The following is a 15,886-nucleotide window of genomic DNA, read 5'->3' as shown; positions in this document are numbered from 1 at the left end:
TCTTTCTCTTTTTATAAGAGTGTTAATCCCATGATGAAGTCCCTACCCTCTTGACCTACTAACCCTAATCACCTCCCAAAGGCCCTACCTCCAAACATTATCACATCGGAGATTAGGCTTTGAAGTATGAATTTGGTGGGGGCAAGGTGGGGGAATACAAACATTCAGTCTCTATCAGTCATGTACCATGAGTATTCACTTGTCTCTTGCACATTTGCCAGTCTGCTGAGATTTGGTTGATTCTGGTACAGCTAGTTGGGCTTGCCTCCAAAATGAAGGTTGGGCTTGGTTCTGTGCCACATGTATGTCATTCTCCTCAGATGAGGGAGTAGCTGAGACTTTTTCTTCTCATGATGAAAGTCAGGAGCTCAAGGAAGCAGGCCCATTTACCCTTACAATCATCTCTGCTAATAACTACTTGCCAAAGCAAATCAAGTTAACCAGACTCAGGGGCCAGGAAATATATACCATCCAACATGGAGAGCAGAAATAGGAGAGAAAGTGAATATATTTTGAAGTATCATCTGATCTATGAAACTTACTTAATTCAGGAAGCATTCCCTGGCTATTCTAATTCTTCCTCTCTATAAAGTCAGAGTCTTCATGTGCCATTTTTTCATGTTTTATCTGTAAGATTTTTCCATGTGCATGCAATTGCACATATTGTACTCTGCAGAAATAATGTATTTATGTAACAGTCTCTCATTGTAGAGTTCATTAAGAATGTTTTATGATTCTCTATATACACAGAGATCAATACATTCCATAAATGTATATGAGATGCATGGACCACAAGGTGTGTGCAAATAGTATTTCATGCTGTTGCTTTATATTTTAACAAAAGCAATACATAATTATTTGATATTTTTATAAATCCCACTACCTCATAGGTTTAATAAGAGGATTAAACTCAATAGAGTGTTCTGAAAACTAGGCATCAAAAACACATTAGCTCTTCCCATTGCTATTATTATTGTTAATATTACACGTAAGTTTAAAAGGTTAAATCTGAACTTTATATCATTTTTTATTTATATAAGTTACTTATCACTATCATCACTTATTATGCCTATTATAGAACAGATTATCTTCACTAATGGGTTGCAGAAATCAGATGGAAACCAAAAAAAGAAAAAAAAACTGAAATTGCGTACTAGTTTCTAAATGTTTACACTGTTCCCCACATCAACCTGATTTTCTATGTAAAGCTCTAGGTTTATGGGAGCATAACTTTTTTCTATAAAAGGAAAAAATGGTTTGATTTTGGGTCAAAGCTTTTTGACATAATCATAATCATAAATATGATATGGTACATACCATGGTGTGGTACATAAAGATTATGTACAATGCAGGGTAACATGGGGTTCTGTACTGCTCCATTTGGGAAACTGAAGATTATTTACAACTTCCCTCTGGATGTACAAAAGGGAGGATGACACTGAGTAATGAGAAAGAAAAACTGACAGTCTTTACTGATGAAATGTGCTCTGGATGACACTATCAGGTACAAAGCTGAGATGCTGTTAAATATGCATTAGTGAGAGTTAGAAAATTATTCTTAACTGGTTATATAGGTTAACAAAGATGTTTATTTATTTGTTTATCTTAAGCTTGTGACTCTTTTGTCATGGGGACATGAGAGTATGCTTAAGCCAAGCTCTATTTTAAGGAAAATAGAGCTCAAGCAGAAAGTAGTAATCTTACTGGGATGAGGAATAAGAGGTTAGATTTTGGGAATGTCAGAACTACTGGAAATTCAGGGAAGATACACCAGAAAGGAAGATGGGTCAGAAATGGCCCCCAAAGTCTGCATATAAATTCATCTCAATTTTTATCAGACTCCAGAAATGCATGTGTGCAGTGAATTCCATAGATCCAGCTAAAAGCCATAACAAGGAGACTAAAGAGTTGAGCAGAATTGGTAGTAGTTATCCTGTGCTTGGGAGAGGGTCTTGATAAAACGCTCAAACTTCCCATACAAAACCCTTACGGGCCATGATTCAGGAGTAAGGGCATCACAGAACTAAGCTTTAAACCCTAGGATTAAGGGAAAATTTAAATAGAGTTCAAAAAGCCTAAACCCAAGTTGCACAGGACCGGAGATGATCCATCAATAATTTAACTGCCTGCTAGACCCAAATCAATCTCTCTGCAAGTGAAGATAAAAGAACTCCAAATCTCTGAATGTATACTTCACAATACCAGTACAGAATAAAACACTATCTGGAAAGCAGAAAAGCAGACAAAATACGATGCATAGTCAAGAGAAAATTAGTCAATAAAAACAGACCTAAACATACCCAAAATGTTGAAATTAAAAGACAAGGACTTTATAATAACTATAAGACATATTTTAAAAGTGTTTGTAGGAAAAGATGTTCAAGAGTTTTCAGGAAAAGATGGAGGAATTCGTAGTGACATAGATATACTTAATAACCAAATAAAACTCGTAGAACTAAAATGTGCAATTACTGAAATAAAAAAAGATGATGGCATCAACAAAGTTGGACAATGTGTAAGAAAAGATTATGGATAAGAAGTCAACATAATCAAAATAATTCAAAGCTAAGGGAAATGATTGGGAAAATGAGCAAAATTTTGACAAGTTACAGGGTAATAGCTGACAATGTCATACATATGGAAGTGGAGTTCCATCAGAAGATAACAGAGAGTGGGCAAGATAATCTATTTCAAGAAATATTACATGAAATATTTCCGATTTCATTAAAACCACTAACCTCTAGTGAACGAAAGCCAACTGGGATCAATATAGAGAAAATATATGCCAGAGCATTTCATAGTCAAACTGCTGATAATGAAAATGAAGAGAACATCTTAAAAGCAGCTATAGAAAAAAGAAAAAGATGTATTTCATACAATGAATAAGAAAATGAATAACGGTGGACGTTTCATCAATGCAGTCTAGAAAACAATGGAATCACAAACAAAAATCCTCTTGTGTTAGTTTCCTGTGTCTACTATAACAAGTTTTCTCAAATTAATGGCTTAAAACAGCACAAATGTATTATTTTATACTTCCAGAGGTCTAAAATCTGAACACAGCTTCATTAGGCCAAAGTCAAAGTTTGTTGGGTTGGTTCCTTCTGGAGGCTCTCAGAGGAGAATCCATTTCCTTGTCCTTTTCATCATTTTGTGGCTCCTTATGCTCTATGATGCCCGTACTCCCATGTTCAAAGCCATCAGTACAATTTACCCATCGCTGCCTCTTTTTCTCTCTCTAACTCCTCCTGTTTTCCCCTCAGGAGGATCACTGTGATCACGTTTGAGCCAATCAGTTATCACCCAGAATAATCTTCTATGTCAGGATCATTCACCTAACCATGTATGCAAAGTCTCATTTGCCATACTAGATCATCCTTCTTATGCAAAGGCCAGACTTACAAAGTACATGGATATATGGCAGGTCCACCACTTAGGTACCCTTTAGTTCCTTAAGGGTGGCACTGATTTTAGCTGTCTTAGTCAGGATATGGCCAGGAGGAGGAAGGTGGAGTTTCATTAGATTCTACTTGGTGTCCTGTAGTGACTCTTACTCTATCAGCCAAGGGACTGATGTGAGGCTTGCACCAACCATCAACTATGCTAATTGCAATTATCTACCTAAGGACTGGGTAAGTGATCACTGAGTGATATCATAGACCAATTAACACTGACTTTGGCTAGGGCTCCAGTTATTACCTGCTCCCAATATGTACCCTTCTTACAGAAGAATTTAACAGATAATGCTTCAGGTTGCTAGTTACCAATATCAGCTCAGGCCTCTGAAATGTTTTCCCAGTCCCCTTTTTCCCAGAGGGCAGTTACTTGAATAAATGGTTGAGGTCCCTGTGGGGAAAGAATGGGAAAATCATCACATCACTTTACCATAGTGTGGCAGGATCCTTCTTCCAGAGGGCCAGACTCCCTATTAGGCATCATGTTTCAGATTTTAAAACTGCTAAATGTTTAGTTTCTGTAAACTTAGACATAGAATCATTACTTAGTTTCTGTAAACTTAGACATAGAATCATTACTTTGTTTTTATCGGACAACAGTTCCCACCCTGCTGGACATGACTTTTTAATTTTTTGTAATGATAAAAGCTGAGTATTGATCCTTATTGGCTATTCCACTGTTTTGCCACTAGGGATGCATTTTGTAGAACACTCTCATGTTTGTGTATGTCAGGCCTCCTGGATACCACTCTAATCCTGCCATTCATGATAATTTTATCTACCTGGTTTCTAGAAGTTAAGTGTACCTGTGACTACTGTTTTAGGATCTTAATGAATCCATTGCTATCAATCATCCTAGTTTTACAATGGCCTTTCTTACTGTCAGTGGTGGTTTACTCAGTGGCCAGGAAGGATGTGAGGGTAGATCCTAAAATGGTTGTTGTACAGATTATATTAGAGGGAGAAGCCTCTTCATCCTCTTCTTGCACCAGAGTTGTGTTAGATTTTGTTTTGTTTGTTTGTTTTTAAATTCCAGTCAGTTAAGCTAAGTGAAATAAGTGAGTCAAAGAAACATGAATACCATATAAATCTCACTCATTTGTGTTAGATCTTAATAGAGACATATGGGCCATTTTGGCAGGTTCAGAAGAGTTTAACTTTTCAAAGCATAAGAGGACATCCACCCTTTGTCCCCAATCTAGTATCAAGATGCCATTATTTTACAACCAGAATCCTAATTTTAGTACACCAGGCCTGCATTGGGTCCATGTTTAACATTCTCCAGAGCTCAGCTACTCTGAATATTAAATCCTGGGGACCTACTTAGTGCCAGCACTTGTTTGCACTATAGTACCTACCAATGGTGGGTCTTTATGACCAACTAAGTGACAGATAATTCTGCTTCAAATTCAGTCTTCACCCTTGATTTCTCAAATCCTTCCTGGTACCAGTGATCATAGATAGTGTTCTCTGATTGCAGATGCTAAGAGATTTTAGTGTACAGTTATATATTAGTAATTGACACACGTGGAAAGAAGGAAGAAAAAACAAGGATTGGACAAAGTAGTAGCCAAACTGTGATGCAGATCTGAAAATTCTCATCCAGTCCTACAGGGAACTCTGAAGTATATATGATACATTAAGCCCAAATGGTCAAGCCTTTAAACTCTATCAATCACTGGAGGTAGTCTGCCCCTGGGAAGGATGTGCTCCCATGCCAGGTAGCTCTCTGCAGCTAAAGTAAACATTGAGCTGGCTGATGTCTTCACCCAAAGAGGGATCAAATGGCATCTGTTTCAGGTCTACCACGATATTCAACCCAGATGGGTGTAAAAGGGCCAAAGACTTGAATAAACCATCAATGAGAAGATATAATACTGTCCAGTAAATCTATGGTAATATAACCTGCTTAGTCACCAGAAAAATGCAAATTAAAAATGTCACAAGAAAATATCTCATAGTCATAGAATGGCAAAAAGCCACAACTAAAACGAAAATCTGACAATAGCAAATGTTAAGAAGGAATGAAGCAACATGACTTGCACATGTTGGTGGTAGGAGGTAAAAAATAAAATCACCTTTCAAAATTACTTGGCAATTTCTTGTAATGTTAAATATGCACTTACCTCTGTCCAAAGAACTCCATTCTTACGTTAATTCCTCAATAGAAAGAAAAGTGTGTAATCACAGAAATACCTGTATGGAAATGTTCATAGCAGTAATCATCAAAATAGCCATGAACTAGGTGGGAACTCAAATGTCTATCAACAAATGCATGACTTTAAAAATGATGGTATAGTCATGTAACGGAACTTCATTCAGAAAAAGAAAAAATTCAATAGAACAGAATAGAGAATCCAGAAGTGGACCCTCAACTTTATGGTCAACTAATATTCGACAAAGGAGGAAAGACTATCCATTGGAAGAAAGACAGTCTCTTCAGTAAATGGTGCTGGGAAAATTGGACATCCACATGCAGAATGAAACGGGACCATTCTCTTACACCATACACAAAGATAAACTCAAAATGGATGAAAGATCTAAATGTGAGACAAGAATCCATCAAAATCCTAGACGATAACACAGGCAACACCCTTTTTGAACTTGGCCACAGTAACTTCTTGCAAGATACATCCGTGAAGGCAAGAGAAACAAAAGCAAAAATGAACTATTGGGACTTCATCAAGATATGAAGCTTTTGCACAGCAAATGGACAGTCAACAAAACTCAAAGACAACCTACAGAATGGGAGAAGATATTTGCAAATGATGTATCAGATAAAGGGCTAGTTTCCAAGATCTATAAAGAACTTATTAAACTCAACAGCAAAGAAACAAACAATCCAATCATGAAATGGGCAAAAGACATGAACAGAAATCTCACAGAGGAAGACATAGACATGGCCAACAAGCACATGAGAAAATGCTCTGCATCACTTGCCATCAGGGAAATACAAATCAAAACCACAATGAGCTACTACTTCACACCAGTGAGAATGAGGAAAACTAACAAGGCAGGAAACCACAAATGTTGGAGAGGATGTGGAGAAAGGGGAACCCTCCTGTACTGTTGGTGGGAATGTGAACTGGTGCAGCTACTCTGGAAAACTGTGTGGAGGTTCCTCAAAGAGTTAAAAATAGATGTGCCCTAGACCCAGCAATTGCACTGCTGGGGATTTACCCCAAAGATACAGATGCAATGAAACGCCGGGACACCTGCACCCCGATGTTTCTAGCAGCAATGTCCACAATAGCCAAATTGTGGAAGGAGCCTTGGTGTCCATCGAATGATGAATGGATAAAGAAGATGTGGTCTATGTATACAGTGGGATATTACTCAGCCATTAGAAACGACAAATACCCACCATTTGCTTCGACGTGGATGGAACTGGAGGGTATTATGCTGAGTGGTATTAGTCAATCGGAGAAGGACAAACATTATATGGTCTCATTCATTTGGGGAAATACAAAAAATAGTGAAAAGGAATAAAGGGGAAAGGAGAAAAATGAGTAGGAAATATCAGACAGGGAGACAGAACATGAGAGACTCCTAACTCTGGGAAACGAACAAGGGGTGGTGGAAAGGGAGGTGGGCAGGGGGTGGGGGTGACTCGGTGACGGGCACTGAGTGGGGAACTTGATGGGATGAGCACTGGGTGTTATGCTATATGTTGGCAAATTGAACTCCAATAAAAAAATAAAATAAAATAAATAAATAAAATAAAATAGAAAAAAAAGAAAAAGAAAAAACAACTTAAAATTACAAGCTATCCACATGTACAGCTACATGAGCTTAAGAAACAATTTGGTGAGAAAAAGAAATCAGATACAAAAGTGTATGCAAGCATGATACTATTTAATAAGTTCAAGAATATGCAAAATAAATGTGTGGGGCTAGAAACCAAAATAGTGGATGCCTTAAGAATAGTGGATGCCTTAAGGATGCCTTCTGATGGATCGGAAAGGGGCACACAGGTACTTCTTGGGCTGATAGAAATGTGGATTTTGATGTAGGGTCTGGTTACACAAGTATACACAATGTGTACACTTAACAGCAGTATGTTATACTAAGTTTGATTTACTCCTCAATTTAAAAAAAAAAGGAAAAGAAAGTCATCACTCTTGCCTCAAAAATACAAAGTGTAAGGACAATCCATATAAAAATTATGCATAGATAGGACGAAGTCACAGTAAGATAACTGGATCATACATATAAGGCAAACCCTAAGAATACAAGGACTATGAGATATTAACTATGATAAATTCAGTTCAAAAAGAGATTAAGACACTATAAAATATAAAAAGGGGCATAATACCGAATGGTGAATTTAACAAATGTTTAGGCACCAATTATCATCATTCATTACAATATATATTGCAGAAAACTACAGGAAATACAAGAAAAAATTACAAAATTAAAACAGTATTAGTAGAATTTATTTTATCATACTCAGTGAATGACCAAACAATGCACAGAACTAAGAAGACCCAAATTACATGGTGGAAAACTTAGATCTAATTGAGCTAAACAGTTTCCCTTCGAGGATACCTGGATAGTTTACAAAAGTGCTGATGTTTAAAACATCCTTATCACCATCAATAACACAACAAGACAATAGACTAAAGCCACTTAAAAAGAGAAAGCATATGGTACAGCGGTTGGCTCAGAACAAACTGAGTACAAATCCTAGCTTACTGACTATGTGGCTTTGGGCCAATTACATCAATTTCTTTATCTGTAAATGAGGAAGAGTCATAATAATGCTTATCTCATAGGCCTTAGGAATATTGTGCAATTTAATTAATATGAAGTGCTGACAGTAGTGCTTCATGTAAAGTTCTCTGTAAATATTATCGTGATTATTACTGCACAGCACCTTATTTATGATGAATGATTGATACAACTTTAATTAGATAATCCATATAGGGAGAAATCCCACCAATAATGGAAACTTTGATGTACTCAGCTTCTGGTTGTTTGTTTTTTCTTATAGCCTTTACCACTCACAAGGTGCCTTTACCACTCAAAAGGTTTCTTTACCACTGTGTCCCTTCTCAAGATTGTACGGCAGTTGGGATAGATTTTGTCTTGAATGTACTTCTCCCCAACTCACTCCCCAATTCATCTCTTGCTTTTCATCACTGATATAAGATCAATGGGCTACATGGTTCTTGGCTGCAGTTTGGAAGGGCAGGCTTTTCAGGGTTCAGAGTACTGGAGTCCTGGCCCCTGCCCTCTAGTTATATAAGGCTGGGACATGTAACTTACTTAAACCTCTGATAAGGTTTTTTCTTGTTTTGTTTTGTTTTGTTTGTTTTTTTTTTGTCTGTAAAGATATTTTTGGTACATATCAAGTTTTGTGGAAATAGTTAATTTAGTGAATATAAAATAGCTGGCAGAGTATCTGGCACGTGATGTGTATCCAGACCCTCTTAGCTAATGTTAACACATTTCTTTCCAGCTCTGGTTACACAACCAGACTGCAATCAAGGAGCCAATCGGTGTATTCAAAAGAAGAATCATCATCAATATGTTTCTTTGGCATTATCTTGAGAATGAATTCAGCACTCTCCTCTGGACTTAACTCTAACAAAGCCTTCACTACAACAAAAAACACTTTCTTGGGATGCCTGGGTGGCTCAGCAGTTAAGCGTCTGCCTTGGGCCCATGCTGTGATCCTGGAGTCCCGGGATGGAGTCCCACATCAGGATCCCTGCATGGAGTCTGCTTCTCCCTCTGCTTGTGTCACAGCCTCTCTCTCTCTCTCTCTCTCTCATGAATAGATAAATAAAATCTTAAATAAATAAATAAATAAATAAATAAATAAATAAATAAATAAATAAAATGTGTTTTTAAAAAACACTTACTTAACAAATGAAATAAAATTTGAACCTGAGTTCTAGACTGTCTCTACTTCTACCACCATATAGTAAATGCTAGTTGAATGAATGGATCCATTTGTGACCTGGCTGTTTACAATTCTTTTGTGTTCTAATAATAGTGTAAGTTTGCAAGGCACTTGCATTTATATCACGTCGTTTAGCCTTTAAATTGCCCTTCCAGGGACACCAGAACCTGCAAGTCTATTGCTGTGTGATTTATGGATTTAGTATGTGAGGACAACAGAGAGAACAACTACTGAGTCTTTATTATATGTAAAGAATTTGTCTAAAAAAAAAGGTATTGTTCTAAATATTTTACCAGCATTAATTTAATTGTCCAGCAATCCTGTGAGACAAGTACTATTGTTATCCTCTTTTTTTACAGATGAAAAAAACTAAACCATATGAGAAGTTAAGAAACTCACATTGTAAAGACAGGATTGTGAGTGCAGGCCATGTCCTTCATTCAAGTGCTCACCACTGAACCAGAGGCAGCAGGATCCCTATGTTGAAGGGAAATAGGGGCATTGGGTTTTAATTACTTTGTTGCCTGTTTTGACATTAGGGCAAATATTAGTAATTATAAAATATACTGAGCAAATATAAAATATATAAAACATAAAATATACTGTCTGGCAAATAATGAATATACTAACTCACTGTCACTGGTGCTCCTGTATAAAATAATAATCTGTTCAAAAGTAGAATAAAAAAGATCACATTTCAACAACAACAATGGGGAAAAACAATCAAATGTCTTCAGGACTTTGGGGATTCAGAAAACACATGAATGAAATTTAGGATTCTATTGAGGAACATAACAAAAGACAAAAATGAACGGAATGACATATTTCGGTATTGGAAGGGAAGCGTTGAAATAGTTAAAATGATATTTCTTTCTAAACTAATTGGTGGACATAATGCTATACAATAAAAAAGGAAAATAATTTTCTTTCTTTTTCTGAAAACAGGTGCTTTGATTCTCAAGCTCATATGGAAAAATCTATACTTGGCATTAGTGTTTTAAAGATTGGAGGGGAAAAGGGTGAGAGAAGACAAGCCTATTAATTATCAAAAGTGTGATAAAACTCCAGCAATTAGAAGAATTTCGTACTTTAGACATAGAGAGATAGATCAGTAGGATAGAATATCAAGTCCTAAAATATTTCTAAATAAGTATAAGGAGTAGAGAAAAGAACAGATAGCATTGAAACAAGGAGCTGCTATCAGGGTGGGGGTGTATCCAAAAGTTCCAAAATAAATACATGAAACATCAGAATCCCAATCTATTTTTCTTCCTTTATTTCTTACATGAAAAATACTCAGATGAATAAAAGATTTAAAAATTAAAGAACAAAATAATAAAAGAGCTAAAATGAAACAAGGAATAATCATTGCAAATATTGATGGAAAAGACCTTTCTGAACCTAAGGGCCAAAAAATGCATAAAAGGACATATTGCTAAAATCAATTGCAAAACATATAAAATGTTCTGCATGTCCAAAGAACAAAATATCAAGTCAAACACAAACATCAAATGGGGAAGTTATCTATCATATATATGACTACTAGTTTCTACTACCATTACAAAATTCCATAGTATAAAGGGCTTAAGCTACAGAAATTTATTCCTCACAGTCTGGAGTCTGAGAAGGCCAAGATCAAAGTGCCAGACCATTCAGTTCCTGGTGAGACTCTTCTTGCTTTATAGAAGGCCACCTTCTCACTTTATGTTCACATAGTCTTTCCTCAGTGCATCCACTGAGAAAGAGAGAGAGAGGGAGAAGAGAGAGTGAGAGAGAGAGAGAGAGAGAGAGAGTATTTCTGGTATCTCTTCCCATAAAAACACTAACTCCGTCATGAGGGGCCCACTCTCATGACCTCATCACAACCTAATTACTTCCCAAAGGCCTGTCTCCAAATACTGTCACCTTGGGCTTTAGGGCTTCAACATATGAATTATGAGGGAACACAATGCAATCTATACAAAGTTAATTTTCTTTAAAATCAATTTAGAAATTTCAGCAGTCCTAGGCAAAAATGTGTTGAGGATCTCAAAAGTGAATTTGGTGGAAAATAAATGAAAATGTCATATGAATATATTAAGGAATGTTAATCCATGTAAAGAAGTACAAATTAGAACTTCAACATACCATGTTTCACTTATCAGGATGACATATTTCCAAACAGTTTATGGTGTAGAGGAAAGGGGAATGTTTGGAAAACCTTACATTGTAGGCTGTAATAAAAATTGGTATAATCACTTTGGAAGGTCATACGGTAAGATTTGAAAGGATAGATAGATAGATGATAGATAGATAGAAAGAATATACCCACCTATATCTATAGAAATAGCTATATATTATCAGGAACCAGTCATTTCAACTATATAAAACTATCCTACAAATAAACTCACATCTCTAAGGGCTAATTCTGAGAGGCAGAGAGGTAGTAGCCTTACTCTGGGTAAAACCATTGGTGATGTCCAGCCCCCACATTCAAACTCAGATCTATTCATTTCAATTTTCATGCTGCATACATGATCTCAGGATTATCATGAAATATCATGATAATAACTGGTTACTTATCAGTTGTCTGTTACTACATAACCTGCCACCCCAAAACTGAGTGGTTTATTTCTCACAGTTCTGTGGGTTGGCTAATCTCAGAAGAGCAAGCTAAACTTTTATGGGCTCACCCATGCAGCTATCATCATCTGGAGATTCATCTGAGGCCACTTGAATTAAGATGGTCTCATCAATTTTATAGTCTTGATGTAGGTGTTAGGTGGGCATCTCTATCCACATCATCTCTCATTATTGAGTGGCTTAACTTGATATTAATATTATTCTTAATATTTGAGAGGTTCCAGAAAGAAAAATCCCAATGCACAGTTAGTTATTAAGTCTTTGTTAATGACATATTTGCTGAATTCCCATTATGTGAGTTGGTCGAACCTAGAATCAGTCTTGGATGGGAATACAGAAGAGAGTGGATGGGCAGGATATGCATCCTCAGGAGCCATGAATGTAACAGCCCACCACAGTGCCATAAATGAGATGCATGCATCAGATGAGCTTTGAAATATGTAGCTTATTTTATGATTTGTCGCCCTCTCTAATTTTGTCATATTTTATTCTTCCCTCTCTTTCCCTATGATTCTCTTTCTTTGTAACTTCCACATATGAGTGAAATAATATAACTGTCTTTCTCTGATTGACTTATTTCACTTAGCAAAATACCCTCTAGTTCCATACATATCATTGCAAATGGTAAGATTTAATATTTTTGATGGCTGAGTAATTTTCCATTGTATATAAATACCATGTCTTTTTTATTCATTCATCTTAAATATATAAAACAAACAGAGGGTTGCTGGAGGAGAAGTGGGGGGGCAACTGAAATAGGGGTGTATTAAGGAGGGCATAGGATGTAATGAGCACTGGGTATATATGTATGCACATACAGATATGCAACTGATAAGTCACAAAACTCTACCTCTGAAACTAATAATATATTATATGTTAATTAATTGAATTTAAATAAAATTTCTAGGGGATCCCTGAGTGGCTCAGGGGTTTAGCACCTGCCTGCAGCCCAGGGCGTGATCCTGGAGTCCGGGGATGGAGTCCCATTTCAGGCTTCCTGCATGGAGCCTACTTCTCCCTCTGCCTGTGTCTCTGCCTCTGTCTCTCTCTCTCTCTCTCTCTCTCATAAGTAAATAAGTAAAATCTTATAAATAAATAAAAATAAATAAATAAATAAATAAATAAATAAATAAATAAATAAATGAAATTTCTAAAAATGAAATAAGTAGCCTAGGGTAAGGGTCAGTAATCTGTGGCCTGTTTTTATAAATAAAGTTTTATTGAAATGTTGAAACATAGCCACACCCATTTATTTAAGTATTGTCTGTGGATGCTTTTATGCTAGAACAGCAGAGTTGAACAGTTGTAACAGGACCATCTGGCCCACAAAGCCCAACATATTTACCATCTGGTCTTTTACCGAGAAAGCTTACAGACCTAGGAGGTCCAGGAGGTGGCATTCCTTCTGCATTTAATAGTTCCACACCAAATTTGCATACTTGTGTGATCCAGTTCCCTCACTAAAATTCCTTCCCAGCCTTCTTCTTTTTTTTTTTTTTCCAAACACCATAACTCATTCTTGTTGTTCCATTCATGAGAACTATTGTTTTTAAATCTTATTACATCTTTATTTCACTAGGCTTTAATCTTAAAGTGGTACTCAATTTCAGCTATAATCACTGCAGTTGGGCACCAAAGATTATACAATCACTTTACAGCAAAGATGCTTACAGGTATTCCCTATGGTGACTGTGACTGCATGCTGTAATTCTGAATGGAACTCTTAACTTTGGAGCAATAGACAAACACAATGAGAGAGCACTTTGTTTAGAGATTCATTTCGATGTTTTGCATTAAGCTCCCTCTAAATAGCAATCGAGCTTCAGCAAATAAATTACTTTCTTTCAATTTTGCTCTAGGCCCTAGTAGACAAGATGCATTTAGAGGAGAGTTTATGAAAAGCTCCAAGAGAGTGAAAGACTCCCTGTGCTTTCCTAGAATGATCTGTAGGCAATACAGTGACTGAAAACTATAAAAATGCAAAAGTCATTTGTCTCTTTATGGCAACAGTTTTTTTCTGGTATCATATTACATATTAAATCATCAGCTCAATAAAGCACAAATAACCCCACTCCACTCCATATTACAATGTAGTAAGAATTAATGTTTGCTTGTCAGCTGCATGATTTTTCCTATTCTTTTAACCTAAGTGCATTCTTCTATTTTAAAGCATCATTTTGTGATGCTGTTCCTTCTGCCTAGAATGCTTTTCCTTTGTGGCCACTTAATACTAATCAATATCTGGCTAGTACCTTGCCTCTCCTCTGAATTCATTTTTGTTGCCCACACATAGCCTAGGATCATACTCTGGCTCTGTCAATTGTTTCCATTCAGTCATAAAAAATTAGCCTCTTTGATCTTCAGTTTTCTATGTACAAAATAGGAAAAATACTACTTCTCCTTTAGGACAGTGAAAATAAAAAGATGATGTTCAAAATACAGTAAAACATTGCCTTTGTGCAGAGCTAGAGTAGATAAAGATATGTGAGTTTCTAGCCCCTCTCTGTTTTTCTTATAACTTTATATCATTTTCCCATGTGTCTGCTTCACTGCATATCTTTTTCAATGTTATAATCATTTCACACAACTTTTTACATGCCCTTAGATTGTGGAAATCATGAGGTAATAGATCATCATTTAATTTATTCTTATAATTGTCACCTTACAGGCAAAATACATTGTAGGTACTAAATTGTTGATGGATGGAAAGGAAGTAGTAAGGAGAGTGAGAGGAAGGGAGGGAGGGAGGGAAGGGGGAATGTGGATTGTGCAGACTAGAAGAGGGAATTTGTAGATTATTAATGCACTCCACATTAAATTGTGCCTCTGTTGAAACAGAACTGCAGTTGGCAAAGGAAACTCTAGACTGATCAATATTTTAAAGGGATAGATTAATAATTCTGGAGAAAGTTTTAAATGACTTCCCAACCTTCCTAAAATTCTAGGACTTAATCATCTATTTTAAAAGCTCTCCACTCCTGCCATACTTCAGTGCTTTAAAAAATAATATTCAGTGGGAAGATGGAATAAATATTCAACTGATTGGCAGCTGAAATGGAAAAGCCATTCTTATGCAGGGTAGAGGCTATAGAAAAAGGCCTAGGAGGATGGACCTGACCTTCAAAATGCAACATGTTTTCTGTTTGAATTCCCACTTTACCCCCAATTTCATCAGCCTTGCCACACTGATCCATTCATGGAGGCTTTCTAAGCACTGATAAGTCTGGACTTCTCAAAGTATTGGCACCAGGTCTTTCTTCCCTGTAGGGTCCTATATGTCCCCAGTTAAACTTTCTCTACTCTGAGTGTGAACAATCTTATGATCATTTGTGATCCCTGTTTCAGCATCTTTTCCTTCAAATGAGGCTAAGTTTGGCTCACTGAACCAGTCACTCTTCAGTTTCTCTTCCTCTGCTGAGTTCTTTCTTTGGTATCACTATTGGGCCCACTATTCCCACTCCTTTCCCTGTTGTCTTTTGCCATTGGTCACCAACCACCCCCAAGCAGGTGTTGCCACCACCACCTGGGACTGTGCCCTGGGACATCTACAAGAGTAAAACAACTACTTAATGATCTTGTCAGGAAAACATTTGTAACACAAGTCTTCCTGGAAAAAGACAAGTCAATTTTGCTTGGCTTTCCAGATGCTCCATCCATTTTCCACCTCATCTCTTTTCTGGCCATGCATCCTACCTTTCAGGCAGTTAAAAAGCAGGTATTCTCCAAACTCAAGAGTTTCAAATTAACTGCGATGTGCACCAAATCAATCCTAGTTAGGAAGTCAGGATCTGCACTAGTTTCAAACAGAAGGAATGTAACATAGGGCATTTGGTACCTGGATGACAGAATTGCTGAGAGAACACAGGGAAGCATGAAGAAACCTGGAGGTTAGGAAAGATCC

General features: G+C 36.7%; 1 long non-coding RNA gene across 1 annotated transcript in view; it reads left to right on the top strand.

Moving 5' to 3' along the window:
- The window catches only part of LOC112653864 (uncharacterized), a 35,305-nt gene extending 26,083 nt beyond the window's left edge, over positions 1 to 9,222 (top strand). The window contains exon 5 of the long non-coding RNA XR_003132586.3: positions 8,917 to 9,222. This is a non-coding gene — a long non-coding RNA (uncharacterized LOC112653864). The remainder of the gene's footprint in view (positions 1 to 8,916) is intronic.
- The last annotated feature ends 6,664 nt before the right edge of the window (positions 9,223 to 15,886 follow it).

Source organism: Canis lupus, chromosome 3, assembly GCF_003254725.2.
Source record: "Canis lupus dingo isolate Sandy chromosome 3, ASM325472v2, whole genome shotgun sequence".
Classification (NCBI taxonomy): domain Eukaryota; kingdom Metazoa; phylum Chordata; class Mammalia; order Carnivora; family Canidae; genus Canis; species Canis lupus.
This window is presented reverse-complemented; position numbering and strand designations above follow the sequence as displayed.